Here is a 17,925-nt window from a genome sequence, read left to right on the forward strand (position 1 = left end):
GGATAAATTTCTAAATTGAAAATAGAGTAAGTCTTTGCATTTAGAAGGGCATAAATTTTTGTCATATATCAGCTCATTGCTTTTCCATAAGTTTTTTACATTCCTGCAATTATTATGAGAAAACCCTGCTAAGTACAGCAGACCTATGAATGCTTTCATTTGAGCTAGTAAGGTGTTATAATAAATACATTTTTGAATATGGCTATTGATACATACAGAATATTTAACTTGTGTTTCAATCTTTATATTTCACAGCATCTTGCAGCATTTCATCTGCTGTAATTTTCAACATTGAATGGCAGGGCTGCCATTCTGTCCAACAGGTTTCAACCTTACCAAGATCCTCACTATATTTTCAGACCAACTTCTAATGGTGCCATTTGGTTACATGACCATTTTGCAACATTTTGATTATGCACTCACATTGCTGTTTTCTTCATTATCTGAATCAAGGAGTTCTTCATTCCCTGTGTCCATCAGTCAATTCTTGCTTGATTTCGAAGCACAGGAACTTTGGCTCACATGGGCAACATCAAAGTCATTATTATCTTGGGGGTCCAGCAGCCTGAAGGCAGCAGGCTACCTACTGGGCACAGCGCTCCCCGCCCTCCACTTGGCCAGGCCATGCCTTGGGAGCTGTTCACTTGGGGCAGTGCTGGAAAAGTTTGCTTTGAACTCCCTCCCCAGAGCGTGGTCCACATGGTGAGCCTCTTCCCTGAGAGCTCTGACTCACAGCCAAGCTTCCCGGGAATGGAGGGCAGGGTGCTGGCTGCGAGCCCGTGGGTTTGGGGAGAAAAAAGCGCTCAGCAGCCTACCATGCCAAGGGACCCAGGGTCCCCTCCTCCCTCTGTCCCCCTTCCCTCCTGCAGGGAGTGGACATGGCCTTCCACTCTTACCAGCATTATTTATAGGACTATGACTGCAGGGTGGATTTCTGGTGTCCAGCCAAGACATCTGGAAGAAATTCAAGCTGGTGCCATTGCCCCCACGTCACCACCCTGGGGCTCTGGTCCCGGTGCTGGGGACCTAGCCCCTGGGATTGGTTCCCCAGAGCCTTGGCCCAGTGGGGGGTGCCAAGGATAAGGTGGAATGTGAGGGCCATTCGAAAGCTTGGGGCAGGAACTATCCATCCATCATCCATGGAGACTGCATGTGGAGCGGTTTCTTTGCCCCTGAAAGGCTGGAGAGAGGAGAGAGCCACTGGCTGGTCCCTTGTGCGCCCCTGTGGAGAATCCGCCCAAGGCGCCTGCAGCCCTGGACTGGACTGCACTCCGAGCCTCGAAGCCAGCAACCTGGCACCCGCCACCCCCTGTCAGCTGGGTGAGCCCAAGACCCAGGACTGCTCGGGGTCCGAAAGCCCAAGCAACTTGGAGGGTGAAGAAATCGATGTCGTAACAGTGAAGAAAAGCCAGTCTTTGTGTATACAGAAGCCAGTCACCATCACAGCATGGGCAGATCCTCTGGATCCCTGCATGAAACACTTCCATATCTCAATCCATCAGCAACAGCACGATTATGCTGCCCGTTTTCCTCCAGAACGTTGCTTCCAAGAAGAAGGCCCACAAAGGAGTCCCCAGGAAGAGACTGTGGAGAGAAAAGCACACAAGGAGAAGCAAGATAAGAAGGATGAAGAGCTTGTGAGCCCTCCACCTCTAGAAAGTGAGGCTCCTCCATCCTGCCACCCCAGACCTGTCAGTTCTGATACTGAGGACTTGAGCAAGAGGAAGAATCACAACTTCTTGGAGCACAAAAGTCAAAATGACCTCTGCTCACAGTTCTTGGCCCTGAGGGACCAGGTACCCACCTTGGCCAGCTACTCTAAGGCCCCCAAAGTAGTGATCCTCAGAAAGGCCTTCAAATCTGCAAGCCCTGGTAGGGGCTGAGAAGAGGATGGCTACAGAGACAGAAGCTTTAGGCTAGAAAAGGATGCTCCCACTGATGTCTCTGGGGGTGATGCAAGGACAGCTGGGCCTGAACAATCTCCCTGAGGCTCCTATTTCCAGGAGACAGAGGAGTTGTCTTGAGTGAAGACAAGCTCATAGACTTGATCAAAATGGACCATTACCTCACTGTCAGACACTTTACAGTAGATGAGGAGTGCAAACATTTTATACATATATATATATATATATATATATATATATATATATATAATGATGTGTTAAGCAACACCCCTCCTTCTACTCTTAATGCTGCGACTTTGAGAACATTTAAAGAGCTTGGCCTCTGGATCTTTGTCTCAGTGCCCTCTGGGCCCTCTTCTCTGAGGGAAAGAGCTTTCTGGCCTCACAAGGGAATTTCTGTTTCATTCTGCTTTTGTTATGCAATGGGTTCTATACCACCTTTTACCCACAGGTCTGAAATAGTTCCCCAAAACTCAGAGAAATGGGTCCTAGACTGGGGCCTGAGGAAGGCCTGGAGTCTTGGCTCATGAACTTGTTCCCTTACCCAGGTGTTTTCCAAGTGCCCTTTGGGATTCATCTTGGATTTCTCAAGCAGGTATAAAGCACCTCACGAGGAAGCACTGTAATACTTCCTCTTTCCCACCTGCCTCTCATTTCAGTCTTTCATTGCCTTTGAAGTTCTACTGGAACCATACAAACCTGTCTAGGGAGCTTGCTGGCTCTGTAGTACCAGCCTGGCTCTCTGCCAGCTTGACATGAATCAGATGCCTTTCCCAGAATCTAGGCTTTACTGAGGTTCTAGGGAGGGCCCTTGGGACTCATTCAGGGCTCCATGAGGTGGACTTCCCTCCTGGTGGGTTGCAAAGGCACTTGCAGGAGCTCTGCTTACCCAACTATGATGGATTTTGCTCTAGTTGGACTCAGTAGCTCCAAGTAGAATGGAGGTGTAGCCTCCAATATGGGAAGGCCACCTAACCCAGTAGGTGGCATGTGAGCAACCCTTCAGCTTGGCCTGGAAGAAAGAGCCCCTCCAAAATTCTGCCTAGAAAAACAGGAGCCTGCTGGCTCTGGGTTTGGAAGTGGGGGAGGAGGGATAGATGGTAAACACTCTCTGTGGTTCTGCAAAACCAAGTGCTGCTTCCAACCTACTGTCCATGATGTTCTCTTGCTGAGGTTGTTTCCTAACCTCAGAGAACCCCAGTGGAACTTTTGGATGTATAGACACTCTACCTTCTGGAGCAGGGTTTTCAGGAGCAAAGTGACTTCTGGAGCTGGCTTGGAAGGACAAGTGGGCAATAGGTTACTGATGTCCCACCTAAATAGCTTGTGTTTTACAAGCTGCTACTGGATATTATGCTGGGAAGAGTCTTTTTTTTTTATAATGTATTTTTATATGCCTTTTGCAAAGTGGTGTTGTTTTTGTACAAGGAAAAAAAATTGGGGCAATTCTGCTGCAAGGGTCAGATTTATTTTAAAAGGTAAGTTTACCTGAAATTTTGTATTTAGTTGTGATTACTGATTGCCTGATTTTAAACTTTTGCCTTCTGGGACATCTTCTAATAAAAGATTTCTCAAAAAAGTCATTATTATCTTCATCATCCATGCATAAATAATCTGATGATTCACTTTTGACCTCCTCCAAGACTTGTAAATCTGTTTTTTCATCTGTTATTTTACTGAATTGGACTACTTCTAACAGAATAAATGAAGGAAAAACTTTTAAAAAATCCTAAATGCACAGAAATATAGCAATGAGTAATTCATGGCTAAAACTTAGCTGTTTCTGCTTTGGAGATCCTGTACACATCTTGCCATTCCTCTGGCAAATGGGTGATGCAGATGGGTTTTTTTTTCCTTTCCCAGGGGCAGCTGTTGAGAGTGTCACCCCCATTCCATTATGATAAAATACATGTTTTCATAACAGAAGAGTGATGTGGGCGTATTTTACCCCCTGTGATCATCAGGTAAACATGTACACAACTTTTTAGAAGGAGCATTATGTGAGTAAAAATCCAAGTTTGACATCTTTGCACATGTCCACAAACCTTGCCATTCTTCATACTAAGTGGGTAAATATCAACATTGCTTCTTGTATTCCCAAGACACTGCTACTGAGATGCACAGCTGGCTACTATATTGCTAAAGCACAAATTTTTAGTAGGAAAGTACGGCATGGGTTGTTGTAACCCAGTATTCTGTCTTTCAGGTTTTACTTTGCCCACACTCTTGAAGTAGCTTCTTAATAAACATTTCATTTACTTCTTTAAATGTGATGTTTCATACTCAGATTTGAAAGACACATTAACTATTAGCAGATGAGACCCAGAAAACATACAAGCTGCTATTCTTCTAATAACTTAGTCACATATATATCCTGGTACTACAACTTCCACATTAGGGAGAAATGAGACACTGGTGACCCCTGACAATCAGTAGCATCACAGCTCTTCAGTGGTGGCATGGGTCTGAATGCAGGTTTAGGTTATTAAGTGACACGTAGAATTTTGTAGCTACAATCATGGGGGGGTAGGGTGGTGATTCCAGGATCCCAGATATAACTTTAAAAAATGTATGAAGAGTAATCAGATGATTGAATTGGTAACCATAGACAAATGAAAAAAAATTAAAAATTAAATTGTAGTTTTCATAAGATACAATTTCTTCTAAAATGTAGCTCAATGCCTATTTTAAGGTTTTCACAATTAGAGGATCAACTGAACATACTACCTCAACAGACATTTTATGCTAAGGTATGTATTTTGAGGAATGACCAGGGTACATTTGAATAGAAAGAAAATAGATTGAACATTATAAACTTTTGATCTTCCCACAAGCTTCCTAATAGAGTGACATTTTCTCAATTGATACTCCCTACCTTGCCTAAGAAGAATTAATACTTCCACCTGGGACTGGTGTCATCCATCAGGATACATGTGGCCTTTAGTACAAGCCATCATTATCTCTCTTTCTCTCTCAACCTTTGTGAAACATGGTTCTACAGTAAAAAGTACAAGACTTGTTCTTTGAGGAGTAGCTTTTAAACCAAAGCTTTGCCATACCTTGCCAACTTATTGCACAGATTTATGGAACATATACTAGATGATTTTAAAGAGTATTAGATCAGGACAGAGGTTAAACCCCTGCTGATGGATCAGGCTTAATCACTGACATGTATGCCTTCTCACAGACTATGAGATTCAATAATTTGTCTTTAGTATTTAGAAATGACCTTATCAGGCAGCAAGGTTGTATAATTAAAGCCTGAACTTAGTTGCAGCTCACACTTAATGAAGTGGAAATTCTCTGACTTGGCTAGCACTTTAGAGATAATATACAAAAGCTTAGGAAGTTTGCCTGGTGAATAGCTCCATTAAGTGCCAACTGTTCTTCACACAACCATTTAGTATACTATGTGAAGACACTCAGAGGACTCCATTTATCAAGATCTAGAAAGTAAGGAGAAAAATGACAATTGAGAATAAGGCCACAAGATATTTATTTTTGGATCCAGGTATTCACTCCCCTGGTATATTTATTTATGGGTAATTAAAAATTATGTATTTTTGTACATTTATTTGTTCATATGTGTTGGCTTATGAATATATTAGAATGAATTTGAGAGGCGATCTCATACCTCCTTGGAAAATGACTTTATGACCATTTTCTTGATGGTTATGCTCAAAGAACTCTCATGTAACTAGATTTTAGGACTTTACCAAGGGTAATGAGATCCAACAGGAATATATCAAGTATAATTATGATATGATATGGTCCTATATAAATATGATATGGCCCTATAAATTTGATAACCACATTGTTCTGCACTCTGCAATCTACAGGTAATTGATGGCAGACTCTTTGTGATTACATAGCTGGATAAACTTTTAAGGGATTGTTTGGCCAATATATTTCAAAATGTCTAGGTCTATTTGGCAGAAAACTCAAGTTAAAGTACTGTCAATTCTCAGACAATAATAACAACAACACACTCTGAACAGTCTTCATAGCTTACACAGAGGGCTGAAACAAAGGAAACAATGAACTCTCTTCCAAGAATTATTTGCTATTATTGATGACCTCCCTAGGTCTCTGGGGACACACATCACTATGAAGATCAGAGTGCACAGTTATAAAACTCAGGTGATTCTCAGAATCTTGGCCTGAACCCAACTCATACTGATCCTAGTCAGACTCTGAACAGACCTGTTGGCCATTTCCTGAGACCCAGAATGTCTGGCAAGAAAACAGTTGGCCATAATCTCTAAAATAACTCAGTGATGAGAGGTGCGTTATACTGTGATATCCAGGGCTCTGGGAAATGCTATGAAATGATCTCAATCTATCCTGCAAGAGAAGAAGATAAATTGCTAGTGAATCTCTGAAGTAGTGAATAGCTGCTCCATCCAGGATTTTTAAAATTGTAGGCACACTAGTACTCACCAAATTCCTATTTAGTTCATATATTTGGTTGGTCTCAGAAACCCTGTTAGTATGGCACTGGAGAATAACTGGAATATCAGACACTTTATTAAGTGGTAATGCTAATTTGGTATCTTAACTGGAGCAGGTCAGCCAACATTGCATACATCTAAATGCCCTAGCAGATGCCTTCTTTTCCATTTACATCAATAGAGATAAACAAGCACATTTTCTTCATGTCAGAAAGATAGCATTAACTAACACCATTCTGTATCAAGATCATATAAATACTCATATTTTTGTGAAAACACAGTTCATAAGACTTTGGCTGTCTTCCTCCTCACAGAAAATTACTCTGCTTAGTTATATTGAAGACATTTTTGTTAAATAATAATTATTTAAAGATATTATGCCAATAAGTGAGTGATTAAAAGTAGAAACCACCCTATATTTTTTGATTTTTTTAAAAAAGTGTGTCAGAGGTGGGAGCAAAATCCACTTACAGTTCAGGGATTTGCCATAGCCATGCACTTTTGCAGATCCAGCCATGCAGTTTCACGTGGTTATTTAACCTTTCTGTAACTGACTTATTTCACTTGGAGCTTTTGACATTTCTTCTAGAATGACAGCACCAATGATACAATTTTTGCCATATAACAAAAATAATAGGACAATTTGATAAATTTGTTTAGATTCTGGAGACAATATATGTTACCTTTGGAGTTCTGCTCATATCTATGTAAGTATTGTCGAAACTTCTGAACTTCAATGGGCTCTGGAGTTAAGGGAATACTCTACAGTAGGAACAAGTTTCAGGCATTTGTTTTGATATCCATGGACGCAAAAGTATGGAAAGTGTCTGTGACAAGTAAAGATATATTTTAGAGTCTCTTTCTAGATCCAAGAGTATAAGCACAGTTGAGATAGTTAAGATTTTAGCATAACATCATACTTTTTTTTCCTGAAATCTATTATCTCTTTGGAATATAAATGCTGGTTGTATCAGAACCTTATATTGATTAAGTCCCTTCCATGGAATATCAAGTGTCTATGCAAACTGAATACCCATCATAAATTGGCTTTAGATGTTCTGAGTCACCAAGGTAAACACACGTCATCATACTGAGTTGTTAAATGAATATGCCACATGTCAAAGGAGGGACTGAGCAGCCACAGAAAGTACACTGAACTCTTAAGACACAGTAAACTACATGAGTTCATGGAACCTGCTTTTACTTCTTTGCATCCTATCTTTTATTCAACATTTTTAGCTATATAGAGAGTTTTCTGTGTTCAGTTAAATTTTCTAAAAAAATGTTTAGACTTACTTTGTTTAATGAGTTACACAAAATGGTGGATCAATGTGACAGTGAAGTTGCCACATTATAACCCCCTTCAGAAGGACATTAGTAAAGGGAAGTTTGTTCATTAGACATAACTTCAGAGACTATATCTGGCTAAACATATGTGATGGGAAGAGTTAACCCCTGAGATACACATTTAAAATCACAAATAGACTACAGTTAAGGAAATGTGTAGACAATAAAGGACTCTGAAAGAAAAAGATTAAAAATTGAAAACAGAAAAATATAGTAAAAGTATAAAAATAATTTTATTATAATGGACAAAAATTATGAACACATCCAGAGTTTGCTTAAATATTCAAAAAGTATCTCCCAAAGGAGAAGCTTTCAAATTATATAGTCAGAAAAAGGTCATGCTGCAGCTACCATTCAGAATTGTTCACAAAGCAACTGATTCTTGATCAATAGGCCCATGCACAAAGTGGCCAGGAATACCTGATTCCCTTACGACTATTCTAGGCTCCAACTACTGAAATTCTGACAGGAAAACATTTTATTTATTTATTTGAAATTTGTTACAAGTATATGTTTGCAATACATAGTGATTATGTTCAGCTTGGAAAATTGATATGTACGTAGCTTTATCAATTTTACTCTTCCTACTCTCCCTCCAGATTCCTTTCACAACTCTACAAGACCTATCTCTCTGTTACTTAATGAGACTCCCTAATTATACTCTTTACATTGTTTAAATTTGGGGTGTTTCATATTAGAGAATCCAGTTGGCATTTAACCTTTTTTGACTGACTTATTTCACTTAGTATTATGGTCTCCAGATCCATCCATTTTCCTACAAAAGACTCAAACTTATCTTTCTTTATGGCTGATTATACTCCACTGGGTATATATATCACAATTTCTTTATCCATTCATCTCTTGATAGGTGTACAGATCACTCCCATTTAGGTATTACGAGTTGTGCTTCTCTACACAACATGTATCACAGGAATATGATGATTTTAATTCTTTTAGGAAGATACCCAGGAAAGTTATTCCTGGCTCCAATGTAATTTCTATTTTAGCTCGTTGAGGAATCGATATACTGATTTTCAGAGTTTTACTGGTTTACATTCCCAACAACAATGTTGAAAATTTCCTTTTTCCCGACAGACTATGGAACATTTGTTTTTGTCCTTGATAAAGCTATTCTTATTGAAGTAATGTGAAATCTCAGTGTTGTTTTGACTTTCATTTCTCTAAAGGTCAAAGATATTGAACATAATTTTTCTTGCATATGTGATCATTTGTATATCTTCTTCTGAGAAGTTTCTATTCATTTTAATTGCCTGTTGTTTGATTGTCATATATTGAGGGGAATAAAGAGTAGCTGGCCAAAATTCTTCCCCATTCTGTAGGCTGTCTCTTCACTCTGTTGTTTCCTTCACTGTGCAGAAACTTTTTATTTGATATAATCTCATCTGTTGATTTTTAGTACTATTTCTTGTGTAATTGGGTTTCTGTTCTAGAAGTCCATGCTTATGTTTCTGTCTTCAAGAGTTTTTATCACACTTTTTTCATCTGGGAGATTCAGTGCTTCTGTTTTTATATGTAGCTTTTTGATCCATTTTTATTTGACTTCAGTGCTGGGTAAGAAATATGGATTGAAATTCATTCTTCTGCATGTCAATCACCATTTTTCCCAGCACAATTTTGGAAGAGACTATCTTTACTCCATCATATATAATTGCAACCTTTGTAAAAGTTCACATGACTTAAGAGCTTGAGGTTGTTTCTGCATCCTCTCTTCTATTGCATTGGACAAGACTTCTGTTTTTGCAGCAGTATCAGCCTGTTTTTTCTACTGTAACTTTCAAATATAACTTGAGGCCTGGGATTGTAATAACTTCTGCCTTTCTCTTATTTATAAGGATTGCTTTGGCCATTCTGGTCTCTTCTAGTTCCATATAAATTTTACAATTGATATTTCTAGTTGTGTAAAAATGTGTATGGTATTTTGATGGAATTACGTTAAATATAATATTATTTTGTTAATATTCTCAGTTTGACAATATTAGTTCTGTCTATCCAAGAACAAGGAAGGTCTGTTCATTTTCTAATGCCCTCTTCAATCTGTTTTCAGAGCAAGAAAATTTTCATAATAGAGATTTTTTTACTTGTTTAATTTGATTCTTAGGTATTTAATTTTTTGAAGGTACAGTGAATGGAATTGTTTTCTTGATTTTTTTCAGTGTGGTCATTCTTTTTTTTTTCCTTAGATTCTTTGATTGGTACATTTTAGATATTCAGTACAATACATTTATCATTGGGTGCTTGTACCTTTACATGATATATATTGGTTCTTATGTTTTCCCCATTTCCTGTCTGGTAGGAGAAGTGGGAGGGGTAGGGGAAAGTGTGTTCATTCTTCATGTATACAAATACTAATGATTTTTGGATCTTTCATTTGTATCCTACCATTTTACTCAATTTGTTTATCAGTATTAAGAGTCTTCTGGTAGAATTTTTTACATCCTCTATATAAAGGATGTCATATTCAAATAAAGATAGTTTAACTTCTTCTTTTCTTATTCAAATCTATTCTGTTTCTTTCTCTCGCATAATATCTCTGGTCAATGTTTTGATTATATAATGAACAGAAATCATAAGAGTGAACACTCTTGTAGTGTTTCTGATTTTAGTACGAATGCTTTTTAGCATTTCCTTATTTAGTATGCTGTTGATAGTCTACTTTTCATAATTTACTATCATCATTTTAAGGTAAGGTCCTTCTATATCAACTTTCATCAAATTTTTATTATGAATGGAAGGAGACCATTAATAGGAGGACCAACAAGCAACTTGATGATAGGTTTATTACAAAATCCTTATTTATTATGGAAGAGAAAGTAATTTGTCCTCCTGAAATATGCATGAATTATTATAATCTTTCCCCAAAGCTGTTTTATCAGTGCTACTATATTTGGACATGTCCTTTCATAAAGATGATGTCCCTAAAGTGGAAGAGATTCTCATAACAACAGAGATATGGATCCCTCCCTCCGCTCCCAGCCCATAGGAAAGGGCTTTTGGGCTGCCTTCTGTCCCACCTCTCCTAGCTCAGAGGAGGTGAGCTGCACAGGCACCAACAGTACCCCCTGCCCCCCTCAGTTGAAATGAGAAAATACATAAATAAGTCGCAAAACCAGATTTCCAGATCACCTACAGCAATCCCAAAAGGGAAATGAGATGGAACACTCTGATACTCAACAACCTGGACCCACTAAACTGGCAACAAAAGAGGATCTGGAAAAAATGAAATCAGAAATAATTTCTCAGGAAACAGGAGAAATTGTGCTCCTAGTGCAAGACATGATTAATAAATCTAGAGAGGAGCTGAGGAATATGATGGAATCCCAACATAGGAAACAAATGCAATCCAGAAAACAGATGCAAATAGATTTCCAGGACATGAAAAACTCCATTGAAAGTCTACACATCAGAATGAGCCAATGTGAGGACAGAATTTCACATATAGAAGATAAGATTGCAATTAATGACCAGGAAAAGAAAAATTGCATCAAAATTATAAGGGAACACGAGAAACCAATCCAGCAGCTGCTAGACGATGCAACGAAGAATAACATAAGACTGATTAGAGTCAATGAAGAAAGAGGAGAGAGTGCAGATGACATAAAAAAAAACTCTTCACAGAAGTAATGGCAGAAAACTTCCCAAGCAGGGGAAAAGAACTCGACATACAGATAAGTGAGGCATATAGGATTCCAAATAGCCTTGATCAAAAAAAAAAATCTACACGTAGGCATATAATTGTTAAGATTCCAGAAACACAACAGAAGAACAAAGTTCTACAAGCAGTTAGAGAAAAAAAAATAAATCACATACAAAGGAAAGCCCATCAGAATCACAGAAGACTTCTCAACACAAACCATCAAGACAAGAAGAGCTTGGACTGACATATTCCAAGCCCGAAAAGAAAACAGCCTCCAACCCAGATTGATGTACCCTGCAAAACTATCTTTCAAAATGGATGGAGAAATAAGATACTTTCATGACAAAGAGCATCTCAGGAACTTCGTGAATACCAAACCAGCACTCCAAAAAATTTTACACAATATCCTAGGAACAGACATTGAGGATCACAACCCCAGGAAGCAAAACAGAATGAACCCATCTGGCATGACAAGAAATTAAATGTAAAGGGGGAGAACTCAACAAAAAGAAAAAGTCATGGCAATGACAAGTCAATATATTTCAGTTATACCCATCAATGTTAATGGTCTCAATTCACCAATTAAAAGAAATAGACTGGCAGAATGGGTCAAGAAGCAAAATCTAACAATATGCTGCATACAAGAAACATACCTAATTCAAAATGAAACTCACAAACTGAAAGTTAAAGGGTGGAAAACAATACCCCATGTGACAGGAACCCGAAAAAAAGCAGGAGTAGCTATCCTCTTTGCAGATCAAGTAGATTTCAAACCAAAACTGATTAAGAGAGATGAAGAAGAACACTACATCCTTGTAAAGGGAACAATCCAAGAGGAAGTGATAACAGTCATAAATATCTATGCACCAAACACTAGTGCACCCAACTATATAAAACAAATACTAACAGACATGAAAAGTCATATATGCACTAATACAATTGTAGTGGGGGACCTCAACACCCCACTGTCACAAATAGATAGATCAACTAGACTAAAAATTAGTAATGAAATACTAGAACTCAATCAAACTCTTGAACAAATGATCTTCACAGATGTTTACAGAGTCTTCCACCCCACAAAATCAGAATACACATTCTTCTCAGCTGTACATGGGTCATTCACAAAAATAGACCACATACTCACACACAGAACATGTTTAAGTAAGTGCAAAGGAACTGAAGTTATCCCCTGTATATTTTCAGACCATAGTGCGATGAAATTGGAGATCCATAGCAAAAGAAACTCAAAAACTTCATGAACACGTGGAAATTGAACAGCACACTTCTGAATAATCAATGGGTAACAGAGGAAATTAAAGAAGAAATCAGACAGTTTCTTCAATTAAATGACAATGACAGTACAACATATTGGAATCTATGGGACACAATGAAAGCAGTCTTACAAGGGAAATTCATAGCAGTGAATAGGCATATTAGGAAAACAGAATGAGCCCAATTAAACAACCTGAAGCTGAATCTCAAGCTTCTAGAAATAGAAGAGCAAGAAAAACCCAAAGCTTATACAAGAGAGGAAATTATAAAGATCAGAGGAGACACCAATGCAGTGGAGACTAAGAGAATGATACAAAAAAATCAATGAAGCCAAGAGTTGGCTCTTTGACAGAATCAACAAAATTGACAAACCGTTAGCCAACTTTATCAGAAAAAGGAAAGAAAAGGCCCAAATCCATGCAACTAGGAATGAAAAGGGTGAAATTACAACAGACCCAGCAGAAATCCAGAGGATCATCAATACCTACTTCCAAAACCAAACATCAATAAGATGGAAAACACAGAAGAAATGGACAGATTCCTAGATACATATGAATTGCCAAAGTAGAATGAAGAAGACCTAAAAATTCTAAACAATCCAATATCAACCAATGAAATTAAAAATGTAATTAAAAACTTATCAAATAAGAAAATCCTGGGCCATGATGGCTTCACTGCTGAATTCTACAAGACATTTAGAGAGGAACTGCTGCCACTACTGTTTAAACTCTTCAATGAAATTGAAAGGGAAGCAATACTCCCTAATTCATTCCTGGAAGCAAGCATCACCTTGATCCCCAAAGCAGAGAAAGACCAACCAAAAAGGAGAACTATTGGCCTATCTCACTAATGAACATAGATGCAAAATTCCTTAATAAGATACTGGCAAATAGAATGCAGAAGATCATCAAGAAGATCATACACCCTGATCAAGTGGGATTCGTCCCAGGGATGCAGGGATGGTACAACATATGCAAATCAATCAATGTAATACACTATATCAATAGAGTTAAGGACAAAATCCATGTGATTATCTCCATAGATGCAGAAAAAGCATTTGACAAAATCCAACATGCATTTATGACAAAAACCCTACAAAAAAAGGGAACAGATGGTCTCTACCTCAATCTGATAAAAGCCATCTATAAGAAACCAACAGCCAATATCATAATAAACTGAAATCCTTCACATTAAAATCAGGAACAAGACAAGGATGTCCACTATCACCACTCTTGTTCAATATAGTTTTGGAAACATTAGCTATGACAATTAGACAAGAGAAAGAAATAAAAGGAATAAAGATAGGAAATGAAGAAGTCAAATTGCCATTATTTGCAGATGACATGATACTCTATATAGAAGACCCCAAGAACTCCACCAAAAATCTTCTAGACTTAATAACCAAATTCATTCAAGTAGCTGGTTACATGGTCAACACACAAAGATCAATAGCTTTCCTCTACACGATTGACAGACTCACTGAGAGAGAAATCAGGCAAACAATTCCTTTCATAATAGCATCCAAAAAACTGAAATATCTAGTAATCAACATAACAAAAGAAATCAAAGACCTCTCCTCTGAAAACTATAGCACTTTGAAAAGAGAAATTGAAGATGATATCAGAAAATGGTCAGACATCCCCTGCTCCTGGGTAGGAAGGATTAATATAGTGGAAATGGCCATGCTTCCAAAAATGCTATATAGATTCAATGCAATTCCAACTGAAATCCCCGCAGCATACTGCATGAACCCTGAGAAAACGGAACAAGAAGAGACTCAGAATAGCAAAAGCAGTTCTAGGTAACAGAGACATGGCAGGCGGTATCACAATCCCCAACCTGCAACTCTACTACAAAGCTACTGTGATAAAAACAGCATGGTACTGGCAAAGAAACAGACCTAAAGACCAGTGGAACAGATTAGAAGATGCAGAAACAATGCCAGACACCCTCAGCCATCTCATATTAGATAAAGGAACCAAACACCCTCACTGGAGGAAAGATAGCCTCCTTAATAAATGGTACTAGAAAAATTGGGTTTCAACTTGCCAAAGATTAAAAGTAGACTTATAACTCTCACCATGCAATAAACTAAAATCAAAATGGATTAAAGATCTAAATATTAAAATAGAAACTCTGAACCAGTTGTAACAGACGTTAGGTAGAACCCTTGAAGACACTGATGTAGGAAAAGATTTTATGAACAAAACCTCAGTTGCCCGTGAACTAGCACAAACAATCAACAAGTGGGATCTCTTCTTATTAAAAAGCTTCTGTACAGCAAGAGAAACCACCAGCAGTGTGAAGAGACAAACCACAATGTGGGAAAAGATCTTCACCTGCTCTTCCTCAGACAAAGGTCTACTATCTCAAATCTATAAAGAACTTACAAAGATCAGACCTCCCAAATTTAAAGATCCAATCCAAAAATGGGCATCTGAAATGAACAGACATTTCTCAAACAAAGAAGTAGAAATAGCAAATAAATACATGAAAAAATGTTCAACATCATGGGTCATTTGAGAGATCCAAATCAAAACAATGCTGAGATTTCACCTCACTCCAGAAGAATGGCTGCTATCTTGAAATCAACCAATAACAAATGCTGCCAGGGCTTTGGGGAAAGAGAAACCCTGCTCCACTGCTGGTGGGAGTGTAGACTGGTGCAACCACTGTGGAAATCAGTACGGAGATACTTCAAAGAACTAGGACTGGAAGTCCCATTTGACCCTGCTATTCCACTGCTGGGTATCTTCCCCAAAGAATTAAAAGAATCATACCACAGTGATATATGTGCACCCATGTTCATAGCAGCACAGTTTGTGATAGGTAAAACTTGGAAACAGCCCAAATGCCCATCAACTGGAGACTGGATAAAGAAAATGTTTTTTTTTAAATAAAATGGAGTACTACTCAGCCATAAAAAATGAGAAATTAGAGACATTTATAGCTAAGTGGATGCACATTGAGGCCATACTTTTATGTGAAACAAATAGGACACACATGTATAAATACTGAATAGTTTCTCTCGTGTGAGAAACTGAAAGTGTAAACAAGGACTAGAATGTATAATAGGAAATAGGAAGAAAAGGGGCAAAGGGGAAGGAAGTGGGAGGGGTAGAGGAAAGGAAAGAGAATGGAATTAATATTAGAAAATGGAAAAATAGGAACAAAATCTTTGTAAATAGGGAGGACTGGAGGGGTTGAAGGGAGGGCTGGGCAAGGGTGAAAAATAAGAACCAAGAGAGACTATGTAAAGGTGCAAATTTCCAATGATGAATGTCATTATATTGTATACCTAAAATGTAGCAATGATTAGAATGAATAATTGATAATGCAAAATAGGAAGAAAAGGTCCAAAAGTGTAGGGGTATTAGGAGGGGCAGGGGAAAGAAAAGAAGGGAAAGGAAAAATGATGAGAAATGGAAAAAATGGAAATAAAGTCTTTGTAAATAGGGAAGGGTGGAGGGGGTGAAGGGAGGGCTAGTAATAGGAAAACAACAAGAACCAAGATGCATCATGTAAAGGTACAAGTTCCCAATGATAAATGTAAATGTGTTGTATTCCTAAAATGTACCAAGAAAAGAATTTAAGAAAAAAAAAATAACAACAGTGATATGGCAACGAATTAACAGTGAATCACCATGACTTCTATGTACCCTATTACTCAGATCCAACAAGCCTGGTAGGACAGTGGAACGCTCTAATGAAGACCCAGTTACAAGTCAGTTGGAAGGCAACATCTTGAGAGTCTGGTTTGTGTTATTCTTCTGAACATGTACAAATATTAAACAGGTGGCTAAGAGTTGATACTCCTATGTAGGGCCTGCATAGCTGCTCACGATTATAACTACAGGCAGCAACTTTCACTTCCTTTTCCTTCAACTAATTATCAAATGGCATTAGAGGGCCTAGTCACAGAAGAAAGAGTAATAACTACACAACCCTTTCCATGTCATAACTGAAATTGAGATTTTTTTCTTCTTTATTTGCTTTTTTAAATGTTATTCCCTTCCATTTTTTTTAAATCTTGCTAGAGCATAGCCTCCCGATAATGCATGTTACAACTTAGCTTCATGGAGGATTATAACTAAATTTATATCACCTCTTAATAACATTTTAATTTAGATTTTGTGTTCATATGTATTGGAAACAGGAGAATTTTGTTGTTGGTTTGTTTATTGTTGCTGTTTTTCCATACAAAGGACAGCTATTGGTGTTCAGACATAAATGAAAAGATTGCCCTTATTTTGTCCTGTTTATTCTTCCCTTTTCGTGCTCAGACCTTCTTTACCTTGATTCTTGGATGAGGAAAGTAGGTGCTGTCACCTCAGCACTGGCCTCTTGTCTCCAAAACTGTAGTTGGTTTATCAGTGATCAGCATCAGCTGGAGGTAAGAGGCTAGGAGGATACAGAAGTAAGAGTGTTCTTCCTTTCACCACACTATGATTGGCCATGACTGCATACAGTTTATATTTCCTTTTTATGGCCATGGCTAGAAATAGGTGGACTTTCTTCCATGACTCTGTTGTTAGCTCTGAAATTACCATTTCCTTCCCTCTCCACTTCAGACCTAGTGATGGTAAAATTTCCTTCTCTGGTTACTCCCTGGTAACTGTGACTTCATCATATTTTATTATTTCCCTTAATTATGTTCATACTACTCTTAGTCTATTTATGACATGTCTTTATTTATCTCTGGGGAATATATCATCTGTTTAGTGACATGATTCTGACTGATTCCAGCACCATGACACTACTGAATCTAGGGTCAGAGGAAGTCAATAGATGATTAAGTGTAGAGTATAAAGATGAAAAAAAGGTGAAAAACTGAAAACTAAAATCTTTATTCATTCCAGATTTTACTTCAACAAAATATTGTAAAAGAAGATAAAATGACTAATTCCATGAACACAGAATTTTTGTTGCCTTTAACGTTTTGTCTATGTAAAATGGAAAATTGAAATTAAATTTAAAAATTAACATATTAAACCTTTAAACATGTCATATTTTCCTGAAGTCACTTTGATTCTTTTCCAGATTGAATATTTTTATATTGCAGGTCCCATCTAAGAGTCATATCCAAATGAGAATTAAAATGTCTTCTAAGTGAAATTATTATCTTTCATAATTCAGTTGCCATAACAATGTCCTTTGCTCTTAATGTTGATTTAAATATGAACTAGCATGTACTCCATATAAGCCCTGAAAACATGAATATTGACATTGAAAATACATTATTGAAGAAAAGCTTACAAAACAACCTATGGTGTGAAGGACAGATATCAGTTATGAT

The 17,925-nt window shown here is 37.7% G+C and overlaps 1 pseudogene; it reads left to right on the plus strand.

Annotated features, from left to right (window-relative positions):
• The first annotated feature begins 872 nt into the window (after nucleotides 1–872).
• LOC101705300 (protein L-Myc pseudogene) lies at nucleotides 873–1,920 on the plus strand (annotated as a pseudogene).
• The last annotated feature ends 16,005 nt before the right edge of the window (nucleotides 1,921–17,925 follow it).

Source organism: Heterocephalus glaber, unplaced genomic scaffold, assembly GCF_053883595.1.
Source record: "Heterocephalus glaber isolate CG9 unplaced genomic scaffold, H.glaber_assembly_v1.0 deba00001461, whole genome shotgun sequence".
NCBI lineage: Eukaryota > Metazoa > Chordata > Mammalia > Rodentia > Bathyergidae > Heterocephalus > Heterocephalus glaber.